This window comes from Tiliqua scincoides, chromosome 2 (genome assembly GCF_035046505.1).
Source record: "Tiliqua scincoides isolate rTilSci1 chromosome 2, rTilSci1.hap2, whole genome shotgun sequence".
NCBI lineage: Eukaryota > Metazoa > Chordata > Lepidosauria > Squamata > Scincidae > Tiliqua > Tiliqua scincoides.
Genome location: NC_089822.1, coordinates 227,027,461 through 227,041,891, shown reverse-complemented (window position 1 = coordinate 227,041,891; position 14,431 = coordinate 227,027,461). Strand labels below are relative to the sequence as shown.

Below are 14,431 nucleotides of genomic sequence, written 5' to 3'. Positions count from 1 at the left end.
CCAGCCTCTGCTTCTCCCACTCGCCAATGTTCTGGCTCAGAAATCTCCTCCCTTTTATATTTTCTTTTCCTTTTTGTTCCTCAGCAGAGTAGTGGAGGAGGTGGAGACAGAGCAGTGGAGGTAAGCAGATAGAAATGAAGATTTTGCCATGCACATTTGTGTGTCTTCCAGTTACACAACATAGTTAGGACATCTCTTACAAGCTTTACTTAGAGCCAGTAGTGAATGTTTACCTGACTATACTGGCAGTCAGGGGAGAAATGTGACAAGACTATTTATTGCCTGATAGTAGTGGCATTTGCAGGCATGGAGTAGTAAATTTTTCATGTAGAAGTCCCTAAAAAGATGGGAAGAGGGTGAATCTCAGTGGAAGGCAGTTGTTACAGATCTTGAATTACTACTCCACACATTGTATTAAACAGTTTTCATTAATTTTCATTCTGTCCATCCATGAGGCCGGTTGGAGTGGATGCTTTAGGCAGCAGACTGGTGGCAGGGGGCACTGATTCTATTCCTGGAAGGCAAGGATTTCTGAACTACTGTAACACAATTATCAACATCACTGGGATTGGGTTATAACCTTTACCACTGTCTATGAGTTAAGTGAAGCCAAAAGAGGCATCAGACATTAAAAACACTTTACTGATGTCAAAAGGTTTGTTGAAAGAGGAATGTCTTGGGACTTCGCTGGAAGGGTTCTAAGGAGCAGAAGAAAACCATGAGGAAGAAGAAAAGGAGGAAATTCCATAAGGCAGCTGCCACTACCAGAAGGTCCTATTGATAGCTGCCACACCTTTAAGGGGCAGCACATCTAGAAGTGGTACCCTCCCTCTCTGATCAGAGAGAATGAATTGGATTATACAAAAGAGAGGCTATGCCAGGATTATGCCTACACCATGGCTTCCTCAAGAGGAAGCTGCTTGAACCATTCACTAAAGAGGCTAAGCCGTGTCTCCAAAACTAGACATGACAGGGCAAAACGGATGCCATTTTTGGAATCGGCACCCCAAATTCATATCAAACCACCATAAAGTTTGGGATAAACTTTTCTGACCCTCAATTTTGTAGGCCTGTGTTATCTAACACAGTGGAATCCAGAGAGGGTTTTTTTTTTTTTCCAGCAGCGGGTGAACCACTTTTCACTTTAATGTGAATTTAATTTAAACAGCAGCAGCTCCTCCCTCAAAGATGAATTTACCTCCTCCTTCATCCACTTGGCCAACCCATTCTGGGCAGATCTAGCCAGCCAAGGATCTAGTGGCCAGGCAGATGGCCTCTTACTCCACCCTCAGAGTCCACAAACTGAAAAGAATTCCACAAAACTGGACTGAAAGATGCAAAGGGAACATTGCCAGACATGGCCAACAAGGAATCCAAGTTGTTACAGATGCAAGTGATTTTTATCTGCAAAGTGCCTTGCAAACATATCATATAGTGACTATGTGTTCCTCCTGACCTGACAGAGAGGCCTGATGGAATAGGCCTCACACAACATGGATCAATTCTGCTGGGTGGCTCCCCATAGATGTGATGGTGGCAAAGTATACTTTGCTGCCATCGCCACAGAATAGTCCCTAAAATGATCTCTAGCCTTTGTTCAAACTTGCCATGAGTCTTCTGCCACTGTTACTTAAGACGTCTAAACCCTATTGCTTCAACATCCGCAGAGTCTTGGTAAATCAAGGAGCTGCTCCAAGTCTATGGACACAGCAGAAGTTGCTCAGGAGATATCTGATCCACGGCCCCGGCCATCTTCCTGTTCCAGAGATCTACCAGGGCCTTGGATGAGTCACCTGGAAAATCTCCCAGAGCCCTCAGGAAACCATCACATCCATTGACCTCTTAAACTCCTCCACATCCAGATGTCACTTGTCTGGCTTTAATCACCAGGCCCAACACATGTTCCACCTTCTGAGTTGCTGCTAAAATATGCTAGGACAGGCCCACAGTTGTCATGGTGGCAATGAAATTCTCAGCTGCACCTGCCCCTAGGGCCTTGGCATGAACACACTGAAGGCCCCAAGCACCAGCAAGCAGGGGAGGAGGTCTGTAATGCTTTCAATGCTGTTTTTATAGACTTATTGCTCAAGATAAACACATAATTTGTAGCTCAAGCGCATGATAATGAATCTTTTTGCAGTAGTTATCAGCAAGTAAATAACTGATCAACTGCATTAATTCCATCTTTCCACTGCACAAATGAAATTTTTTTTATGAAGATCCCAGTTTTCAAGATTCATATATATGACTGAAGAACCCCTAGGTATTTGATGCAGTCATCTAAGAAACCACCAGAGTGCTGTAATTCTAAACTGTTTCTATTTTAGGACTGGATCTGTAACACAATACACTCAGAAACAGAAAACGTTAAATCAGTTTTATGCCCTGAATCGTTACACACTGCTACTGTTCAAGCTAGCCCATACAGTTTTTAAAAAGTTCTTATTTAGTGAAAGAACAAAAGGAACACCTAAACCCAGTGCTTATGTTAAGGTGATTCAGTGGTCCTGTAAAAGGTATGCCACTGAAAAGTTTCCTTGAGAAAACTGTCACTAGAGAACACAGTTTACAATTCATAATAGAAGAGCTCATTTTCTCCATGCACTTAGAAAATGAGACATCCTCAGTTAATAGAAAGCTAACCACAAACTCCACTATTAACTGGTTTTAGAATGAGTTCCTTGTAATCCTGACAAGCAGCATGGAAGCGCTCTGAAATTCCACATATTTATAGTACTAGTTCCAAATCTGTAATACTAATGATTTGCAGCAAGTCACTGGGAACAGACAAGGCTCCAGATGCCTGGTCTGATCCTAAACCATGGATTATGGATGGATTATATCAACCAGAAGATCAACACATTAAACTATTGCCCACCTAGTGCCAGACTGTGTTAACACAACAATGTGACAAGCAGTTACAATGGTTCAAATACTTACAAACAGGGACAATTGTGCAGCAAGACACACTAGTCACTACAAAATAGTCACTGTGACTATACAACTGCACCATGAAAAGTAAACTAAGAGTTTCTCTGAGCCTAAGTATTCACCTACCAGAGAGGCTGTCCATTATGTTTTTGATGACAGACTGGCTTTAACCTTGTCTCGTTCCAATCAGCCTCTGCTGCAAGTAGGCAATCCTGCACAGTCACTGTACTGTGTTATGACTGCAGCTTTCAATCATCCCAATACGGTAGTTCCCAAACTGCACCACAGAGCACTCACAGGGGCACCAAGTGGCTTTCCCAGCTCACCAGGCCAAGATCTTACTCTCTTCTTGCAAGATGACACCACCATGGTCAGGATGCCGTGGACTTGGTAAGTTTGAAACCACTGCAATATAGAGACACAACAGTCTCCAAGGTTACTCACTTCATGCATGACTGGTTTGGGCTTGCCATCTTCGAGTGAGGGGGCCATGTCTAGAATATCAACTCACTCAAAACACAAAGGGAAAACTTGTCTGAGGGATGGTAAAGTTATTCTTAGTCTTTCACACTGTAAAAAGTGTCTTTCACACTGTAAAAATTAACCTTGCTGTAAGAGTGCAGCATATTTCCAACATTAAAATATGTATTAAAATTTTTTTCCTTAGGAAAAAAAGTGCGCCTTGGATACCAACTTTTTGGAGAACAATGAACTAAATTTTGTGATAATTACTAAATTACCAAACAGAAATCTACATAGGCTACAACAAAATCCCAGCAAGAAAACAAAGTGTGTTAGCATTAAAAAGGTAGTATGTCTCAAATGGTTGGCAACCTTCAGTCTCGAAAGACTATGGTATAAGCCTACAGCACCCGGTATTCCCAAGCGGTCTCCCATCCAAGTACTAACCAGGCCTGACCCTGCTTAGCTTCCAAGATCAGATGAGATCAGGCATGTGCAGGGTAACAGTTGCTGCCAAGTCTTGTTTTAAACTAAAAGTTTGTGAGATACTGAATGGGGTATAAATGCTGAACAGAAACAGAAATCTTACATATTATAAAATGCAGTCTTGACATCAGGGATGATTATTTCCTTTCAAACAGCAAAAGCTAGGTACAGAAACTGCTTTTAGGAAAATCAAGACATTACAAGTACATAGTATAATGCAGAGGCTAGGTGTGATCCAGAAAGCCCTCAAGTAAAGTCTTACCAAACTCACGAAAAGGTGGCTGTAGCAAGCCCATGTTTTCTCAGACTCCATTCCTTAGAGGAATAATACTGGCTGGCCTCCAGGGCTTTAAGGATGACTGGGGTAATGTTTATGAAGCAAACTCTGAAGATTAGCTACACAAATGCTAAGTATTATTACAACAATCACCCTCCGGCTTTTGTGAATACCAAGTTTTCCCACAGCCTGTGCCTTTGTCACTGGAAAAGCAAGTTTTACCAAATTCTTCACTTGTAGATTATGGAAGCTGGTCAAATGCTGCATTCCTCCCCATGTAGCACAGTCAACTCTTATTCTGATGGTTAGATTGCCACAAAAACTTTACTGGATATGGTATAACATACAACATATATCCTGCCTCTTCATGCCTATCTGTGATCAAAGAAAAAAAAAAAAAAAGCAAGGCTACCTCAGGCACTCAACAGTGTTCTCCATTCAAGAAATGAAACTTAAGCCATTTCTGCCTTTGTCATATACACAACAGGGACGAAATGTGTACGCTTGTGGGGCAGGCAAAAATGGGCTAAGGTTACCCATGAAGTGAAAGTGACTATAACAGATGCTGCCTGTGATCCAAACTAGTTGATGTCATGACACAGCTGACACAGTGGCGTGGCCACAAGAACAGAGCAAACAGACTCTCCACAGACAGGAGGACACTACCATACAGACAGAACCCACACAGCCTGAAAAACTGCGTAAAGTCAAACATGCTTTTGGGAGCTGTTACTCCACAGTTTAGAAAAAACACAATTCTAGTTCCAGTTTCACTGCCCTCTGCCTTGCTTTCTACAGAAAAAAGAAAGCAAACATTTTAAATTAGAGAGACTAATGATATAATCCAGACAAAAACACTTAAATAATATGAATAGGGAAGACTACGTATTTTTGAAGACTAACCCTAAGGAAACTCAGCTACAGCCAGGATGACATATATTCTGTGCCACTTCCCCCCACACAGCAAAATTCTGTGCTGAATTCTGTGTTGCAAATGAGGCAAATAAGCTTTAAATGCTAGCCATGGGACAAGAAGCTGTATACAGGGCATTGAAAGGACCTTTCTTTGGCTCCTGAAGCAGGTCCTGCTCACAGACTCTCTCAACTACTCTCCAGTAGGGCCAGCCTAGCCATGAACTGATTCCGTGAACAGTGGGCTGAGAGTCTCCCTGGAATTGCAGGTCAACTCACAGTTTGGACCAGAGGTTAAAGTAGAGGGTTTTCAGCATATTGACAATACCCATTGTATATTTCATAATCCAAGCAAGCATTGAAGATTGTTTTAGTATGGAAGCTGCAGGCAGATGAGATCAAACAAAAGTTGCATCCATGCATAATGTTTACATTTAAAGACTCTCACAACTTGTTACCATCATATTAGAGGCTACAAACTAAGATCTTCTGATAATAACATTTGCTCTGTTTAACTTCATTATCTGAGTTGGAACCAACAGCTAAGTGTAGGACCTTTACTCCAATTGTGCAGAAACTCAAATGACCTCCTCATGGGGGACAGTCAGTTCTTGGATTATGGCTGGAATGGGGTGACTTAATGCAGCACTGGTAGGTCAATGTATAACACATCCAATACAATGCAAAATGAGGAATGGAGGATGAAGACACTTGGGGTCCTGCGACCCAGCTGTTTTTAATCTCTTTCTATCACAAAATCCTGTGGGATCTGTTGTGAGCCCTTCAAGCTTTCTTTTGTGATCTGATGGCCACTGATGGCTTATCTCTAGTCATAAATGGATCCATCCATTGTTCTTGCACTTTGCTGAGGGTGCAGTAGCTAGTTCAGGAGGCCATTTGCTTTGCTAGCATGGCTCTTTGAGTCCAGTCATGGAGTTGAAGTAAGCTATTATTGGGGATCTTTATTTTGTATTGCTTAACTGCTTGTTTGCTCCCAGTCAGGAAGCTCTTAGGATGTGGGTTTTGGTCACAGGGTCAGATGTTAGAGCCCCAGGATGGGGCAGTGGTTTGGGAGTTAGACCTGGAAGATCCAGGTTCAAATCCCCACTCAGAAAGCTTCCTTAATGACCTTGGACCTGTCATTATCTCTCCGTTTCACAGGGATGTTGTGAGAACAAAATGAGGCAAGGAACTATGTACACCACCCTGAGCTCCTTGGAATAAGGGTAGTATAAAAATATGAAAATAAATGTGCTGTGCAAGCAAAGTGCAGTCATTCATGGAATTTTCCAAGGAGTAGAGCCAAGGCTCTTTCTAAGTCTGATAATATTTGGGGGGGGGGGGGGGATAATAGTACACTGCACAGACAATTAAAAGTGTGGCCTTCCTCTTAGACTGTGGATCAGACGCCTCTTGCTATCAGTTCTGCCAAAACCATGCTGTGCTCTCTGGACTTGCACCGAGTGCCATATTCCTATGTATACAGACATGTTCTTCCACATGCTTCAGACAAAATAAGGCCTGTTAGGCAACACACCACAGGAAGTCTCATTACAGTTTTCCAATGTGGAAATGCTTTTGAAGCAAATCACATTGCGTAGAATAATGCACGCATTGATTTTTTTACATTATAAATGAAAGAATCCACTGAAGAATATCTTTGTCATTTTCCATTTCTTAATGCTTGCCTAAACAAGACCTTAGAGACAAAAAGCACATGGTATTTTATTTTAAATGCTTGCACTGACCCTGTTTTCTTTCCAAAAAAAAGTGCCGAGAGGCATGCAAAATGCAATGACACTACAGCAGAAGGGTACAGGGATCTTAATACAGTCCAGCCTAAGAGAACAGAACTAGGAGGGAAAGAACCTAGTAAGGGGCAATTCCCAACCCATTAAGAGCCCCATTAGGCTAATCCAAGCAGTCCATTCAGGAGCCTGCAGAGTAGGTTACGCCCGTCAGCAGCCATTTGCCTTCCTGAGCTTTTGTAAACTCACCTGGGAAGGCCAGCCCCCTTTCAATCAGGAAGGAAGGAGGGAGGAGGAGCCAGCCAGGAGTATAAAGCTAGGCCGGCCATCGCGTGAGGCTCTCTCCAGACGAGTGTGGCCTCTGGGAACCCAGTGCCTCGGGAACTAAGTGCCAGGTAAGGCACGAGAGTTTAGCATCTGGGCGAGTTCAGCAGCAGGGCGAGGAGGCCAGGGCCCCATACACTGCCCTTCCTCTTCCCTTGAGAAGAGGGCTGTTATACAGTGTAGGGTTTTTAAAAGGACCCCTAAATAAAACAACAACAACAAAAAAGCTATGCAGTCAGACAGCCAGCAGCAGGGTGGGGGCTATCCAGTGTTCTGCATCAAGTGCCACATGTATGATTATATGCCTCTGGGCCATAAGTCATGGGTGTGTCCTCGGTGCAAGGAGCTCCAGGGTCTCAGGGAACGCGTCCGCTCCCTTGAAGCCTTGGTGGCCGACCTGGAGAAGCGCAGGAAGGCAGAGGAGGACCATGGGGAGACTTCTGGGGACGATCAGGCTTCATCCCAACCTCAGGCGTGCAGCTCCTCGGCTGCCCGGGTGGGAAGTCTCGGGACTGGAGGACGTCATCCTGGAGAGGAGGGAAACAATCCCCTAGGGGGGAACCCTTCTCCAGGGGATGGGCCCGTATCCGAATGCACTCGGGATACTCCTCGGAGGGAGGGGGGTCGGGGGCTTCTTGTAGTGGGGGATTCAATTATTAGAAACATAGAGAGGGGGGTTTGCGACGGATGTGAGGACCGCATGGTGACTTGCCTGCCTGGTGCGAAGGTTGCGGACATCACTTCTTGTCTAGACAGGCTAGTAGACAGTGCTGGGGGAGAGGTAGCGGCTGTGGTGCATGTCGGCACCAACAACGTGGGCAAGTGTAGCTGGGAGGTCCTGGAGGCCAAATTTAGGCTTTTAGGCAGGAAGCTGAAAGCCAGGACCTCAAAGGTAGTGTTCTCTGAAGTGCTACCTGTTCCATGCGCAGGGCCAGCTAGGCAGGTGGAGATCAGGGGTCTCAATGCGTGGATGAGACAGTGGTGTAGGGAGGAGGGGTTTAGATTCGTTAGGCACTGGGGAACTTTTTGGGACAAGCGGGGCCTGTACAAGAGGGACGGGCTCCACTTGAACCAGAATGGAACCAGACTGCTGGCGCATAACATTAAAAAGGTGGCAGAGCAGCTTTTAAACTGATCCCTGGGGGAAGGCCGACAGGAGCCGAGGGGCATCCGGTTCGGGACTCCTCATCCCTATGGGATGAGAATGGGGAGGTTAGAGAACAACAAGACAAAGGCAGGGTAGGAGAAGAAATTGGGAAAGGTAGTGTGATGGGATGTGATAGACGGTTTGGCACAATGAGAGGATGCGGGGACAAAGGAGTGAATAAGCAGTGCATCCTGGGGCATTCTGTGTACAGATGCTTTTATGCGAATGCCCGAAGTCTACGAGCAAAGGTGGGAGAACTGGAATGTCTGGTGACAAGGGAAAATATTGACATAGTGGGCATAACGGAAACCTGGTGGAATGCGGAGAATCAGTGGGATACTGCAATCCCGGGCTATAAACTCTACAGGAGGGACAGGCAGGGGCGTGTTGGAGGTGGGGTGGCCGTTTATGTTAAGGAAGGGATAGAATCCAGCAAAGTAGAGATTGAAGGTGGGTCCGACTCCACCGTAGAATCTCTGTGGGTTAAATTACCAGGCTTGTGCAGCAATGTAATACTGGGGGCGTGCTATCGTCCTCCAGACCAGAAATCGGATGGGGACCTTGAAATGAGGAAATAGATCAGGGAGGTGACAAGGAGGGACAGGGTTGTAATCATGGGGGACTTCAATTATCCTCATATTGACTGGGTCAATTTGTGTTCTGGTCACGATAAGTAAACTGGATTTCTTGACGTGCTAAATGACTGTGGCTTAGATCAGCTAGTCACGGAGCCCACCAGAGGACAGGTGACTCTGGATTTAATATTGTGCGGTACGCAGGACCTGGTTAGAGATGTAAACGTTACTGAGCCATTGGGGAACAGTGATCATGCTGCGATCCGTTTTGACGTGCATGTTGGGGGAAGAATACCAGGCAAATCTCTCACAAAAACCCTTGACTTCCGACGGGCGGACTTCCCTCAAATGAGGAGGCTGGTTAGAAGGAGGTTGAAAGGGAGGGTAAAAAGAGTCCAATCTCTCCAGAGTGCATGGAGGCTGCTTAAAACAACAGTAATAGAGGCCCAGCAGAGGTGTATACCGCAAAGAAAGAAGGGTTCCACTAAATCCAGGAGGGTGCCCGCATGGCTAACCAGCCAAGTTAGAGAGGCTGTGAAGGGCAAGGAAGCTTCCTTCCGTAAATGGAAGTCTTGCCCTAATGAGGAGAATAAAAAGGAACATAAACTGTGGCAAAAGAAATGTAAGAAGGTGATAGGGGAGGCCAAGCGAGACTATGAGGAACGCATGGCCAGCAACATTAAGGGGAATAATAAAATCTTCTTCAAATATGTTAGAAGCAGGAAACCCGCCAGAGAAGCGGTTGGCCCTCTGGATGGTGAGGGAGGGAAAGGGGAGATAAAAGGAGACTTAGAGACGGCAGAGAAATTAAATGAGTTCTTTGCATCTGTCTTCAAGCCAGAAGACCTCGGGCAGATACCGCTGCCCGAACGGCCCCTCCTGACCGAGGAGTTAAGTCAGATAGAGGTTAAAAGAGAAGATGTTTCAGACCTCATTGATAAATTAAAGATCAATAAGTCACCGGGCCCTGATGGCATCCACCCAAGGGTTATTAAGGAATTGAAGAATGAAGTTGCAGACCTCTTGACTAAGGTATGCAACTTGTCCCTCAAAACGGCCATGGTGCCAGAAGATTGGAGGATAGCAAATGTCACGCCTATTTTTAAAAAGGGAAAGAGGGGGGACCTGGGAAACTATAGGCCGGTCAGCCTAACATCCATACCGGGTAAGATGGTGGAATGCCTCATCAAAGATAGGATCTCAAAACACATAGACGAACAGGCCTTGCTGAGGGAGAGTCAGCATGGCTTCTGTAAGGGTAAGTCTTGCCTCACGAACCTTATAGAATTCTTTGAAAAGGTCAACAGGCATGTGGATGCGGGAGAACCCGTGGACATTATATATCTGGACTTTCAGAAGGCGTTTGACACTGTCCCTCACCAAAGGCTACTGAAAAAACTCCACAGTCAGGGAATTAGAGGACAGGTCTTCTCGTGGATTGAGAACTGGTTGGAGGCCAGGAAGCAGAGAGTGGGTGTCAATGGGCAATTTTCACAATGGAGAGAGGTGAAAAGCGGTGTGCCCCAAGGATCTGTCCTGGGACCGGTGCTTTTCAACCTCTTCATAAATGACCTGGAGACAGGGTTGAGCAGTGAAGTGGCTAAGTTTGCAGACGACACCAAACTTTTCCGAGTGGTGAAGACCAGAAGTGATTGTGAGGAGCTCCAGAAGGATCTCTCCAGACTGGCAGAATGGGCAGCAAAATGGCAGATGCGCTTCAATGTCAGTAAGTGTAAAGTCATGCACATTGGGGCAAAAAATCAAAACTTTAGATATAGGCTGATGGGTTCTGAGCTGTCTGTGACAGATCAGGAGAGAGATCTTGGGGTGGTGGTGGACAGGTCGATGAAAGTGTCGACCCAATGTGCGGCGGCAGTGAAGAAGGCCAATTCTATGCTTGGGATCATTAGGAAGGGTATTGAGAACAAAACGGCTAGTATTATAATGCCGTTGTACAAATCTATGGTAAGGCCACACCTGGAGTATTGTGTCCAGTTCTGGTCGCTACATCTCAAAAAAGACATAGTGGAAATGGAAAAGGTGCAAAAGAGAGCGACTAAGATGATTACGGGGCTGGGGCACCTTCCTTATGAGGAAAGGCTACGGCGTTTGGGCCTCTTCAGCCTAGAAAAGAGACACCTGAGGGGGGACATGATTGAGACATACAAAATTATGCAGGGGATGGACAGAGTGGATAGGGAGATGCTCTTTACACTCTCACATAATACCAGAACCAGGGGACATCCACTAAATTGAGTGTTGGGCGGGTTAGGACAGACAAAAGAAAATATTTCTTTACTCAGCGTGTGGTCGGTCTGTGGAACTCCTTGCCACAGGATGTGGTGCTGGTGTCTAGCCTAGACACCTTTAAAAGGGGATTGGACAAGTTTCTGGAGGAAAAATGCATTATGGGGTACAAGCCATGATGTGTATGCGCAACCTCCTGATTTTAGAAATGGGTTATGTCAGAATGCCAGATGCAAGGGAGGGCACCAGGATGAGGTCTCTTGTTATCTGGTGTGCTCCCTGGGGCATTTGGTGGGCCGCTGTGAGATACAGGAAGCTGGACTAGATGGGCCTATGGCCTGATCCAGTGGGGCTGTTCTTATGTTCTTAAGTTAATACTTTGCCCTCACCACAATGCTGAAAATGATTGCATTGCCTGTGTTATTCTGATGGGGGGGGGGGGGGAGAGAAACCTTCAATGGAAATTTCTACATAGTGACATGGGGCAACACTAAGTAATGTGAATCATACCAGCAATTGGCACAAGTGCTGAAAAAACTACCCCGTCATGTGATTTTGCCTGATTTTGGACATACATATTCTAGCAACTGCAGAGAAAAACACTGGGTCAGTACATGTTTTAAGTAATGTGCAATTTGGCCCTTCACTGCTTTAAAAAGATACTCAGGCTGAATTGGACCTTTAGGGGAAGACACTAGGAAAAAAAAACACCTATGTTTTCTTGTTCAAATTTTCCACTTGCTAGTACCCTCAAGAGGCAATACTTTGGTTGGCTAAAAAGATAATGGTAGACCCAGGCACTGAAAACCTATAGAAATCCTGCAAAAGATCTGAGATTTCAGGTTGGCTTATGCAGACCTTTTTTTTTCTGGAAATCCAGTTAAATGTTTAGTTCTAGTTCAGCACTTTTTTTGTCAGTGCTCTCTCTCTCTCTCTCTCTCTCTCTCGCAAAAAAAAAAAAAAGACTCCAAGACTGGAAATTCCAGGGATGTTATTATCAGCATTCCACAGCCAACACTAAGAAAAGATGAAAGCCCCACATCTGAAAGATCAGTACAATTATTTTCAAAATGAAAACAGAACTAGCTATAGACATTTGATGATTCCCCCTCCCCGCCCCAAAGAGTTTGGCACATGTACTGAGGTAAATGAAATAAGCAATGCTTGCTCTTCTTGGTTTAAATCTGATTGTTAGAAACAGAGCATGTTTTAATTGTAAATAATTTCACATTGTGAGTTCATTATTCCAAACAAATGAGTCTGACTGTAACATTTCTAGCAGTTCAAAGTCTAGCTCAGCAACGTGTAAAAGTATTAACATGGAAGAATACAACTCTTCAATACTTTCCTTGAGCAAGGATACCACCCAACACTACTGTCTGGACCTGGTCAGCCAAGAATGAATGGAACCACTGCAGAACAGTGCCTCTAAGCCTCAACTCTGCTAACCTGTCCAGAAGGACACCATGGTCAACAGAGTCAAAGTCAAAGTCAAGTCAAATATTGTTTATTGTATTAGCTAATAGCCGTCACAATAAGATAAAACATGTAAATCCAAAAATACATCAAGATACAAACAATGATAAAATGATAAAATTAGGTCAAAATCAAGCACAAAAGGCACCTACACCCATCATATTAAGGAATCTCCTTTACAATCTACCGCTATTTCCCCCAGGTAGTTGGCACGAATAGTTCTGGCAGCTTTAGCAAACAACGCCACACTATAGGTGACCGATGGGTCACAATCGGAAAGTAACCAATACAATTTCGTAAGTGTGTTCTCCCCTTGAAGGGTAGCCAAAATAGGCTCCAAAAATCTTACCCTAGAATGTTGATAAAGCTGACAATGAAGCAGGTAATGTACAATATCTTCAATCTGTCCTGCTCCGCAAATACAAAGCCTCAAATGCCTGGGAATGGACATATATCTGCCATCTAGAACCGCAGTTGGCTTAGTTTGAAAACGCAGTTCAGTGAACGCCTTTCTCAAGGAGGCAAAGGTAAGTAAATAAACAGAGTCAAAAACCACTGAGAGGTCTAGGAGGACCAGCAGGGAAGGAATCCCTCTGGCTAGTCCTTGATGCAGGTTATCTGCCAAGGCTACCACAGCAATCTCCATTCCAAAGCCTGGCCTGAAGCCAGATTGAAAGGGATCCAGATAATTAGCTTCATCCAAAGATCTCTGATGTTGAGATGTCACCACTCACTTGGTCACCTAGCCCAAAAAGGGAAGGTTCAATACAGGCCAGAAAGAATGGACTTACTTCTCCCTATCGACATTCCAGCTGAAACAGGGAGTACATACTACTGTTTCATTTCAAGTTAGATGACTTCCTGTTATGATCAGAATGACTGTAGCCAGCCTACATAGTTATGATCTTTATTCCTGAATAATGACTATATCAATCAGACAATGGTGCTTACCAAACCAGGCACATGCAAACACAGAGATGTAACACAAGATTCCAGAGTGATTTAAGATGGAAGCAGGCTCATCACATTTACTAGACCCTAACAGACAGCTTCACAGAACAGCAAAGCTATTAGCCTGTAGTCAAGTATGCTTTCACAATGATGTGAAATTCTTTCAAGTCTTGGTAAAAGGAGATAAAGCAATAGAAAAGCTACATTCTGCACTCTCTACATACATATTTTTCTCTCTACTAATATAAAATCTACTAGTTTCAAACCACCAAAATGCAACAAGTAATAAGGGCTCAACATTTAAAGATTTATGAAAGTCATTCCAAACAGTACAGAGCTCAATGAGTAGCCAGTCACTTTCACATCTCCTTAAGGAGCCGATGAAGAAGCTAGTCCTAGCAATTCACTAACTCTCTACTTTTTTAAATTTTTAGACTGTTTCACATAACCTTGAATTATGATGTTGGAGAAGACTTTTGAGAGTCCCCTGGACTGCAAGGAGATCAAATCACTCAATCCTACAAGAAACCAATCCTGACTGTTCATTGGAAGGACAGATATTGAAGCTGAAGCTTAAATATTTTGGTCATATCATGAGAAGGGACGGCTCTTTAGAAAAGATCCTGATGCTGGGAAAAATTGAAGGCAAAAGGAAGAGGGGATAGCAGAGGATGAGATGGTTAGATAGAGTCACCAAGGCAATGAACATGAATTTGGACTAACTCCGGAAGTCAGTGAGACAGGGAGGCCTGGCGTGCTGTGGTCCATAGGGTCATGAAGAGTTGGACACAACTCAACAACAACACATAACCTCAGAAATAGAGTTCAGACAGTCAGTGATGGACAAGATATCATCCTTGTATGTTATACGGCCCGTCAAAGCCCTCATTAATAT

General features: G+C 44.4%; 1 protein-coding gene and 1 pseudogene across 3 annotated transcripts in view; both read right to left on the bottom strand.

Annotated features, from left to right (window-relative positions):
- The window catches only part of TMCC1 (transmembrane and coiled-coil domain family 1), a 162,657-nt gene that overhangs the window by 31,148 nt on the left and 117,078 nt on the right, over nucleotides 1-14,431 (bottom strand). The window lies entirely within an intron of this gene.
- LOC136643526 (5S ribosomal RNA) lies at nucleotides 3,792-3,908 on the bottom strand (annotated as a pseudogene).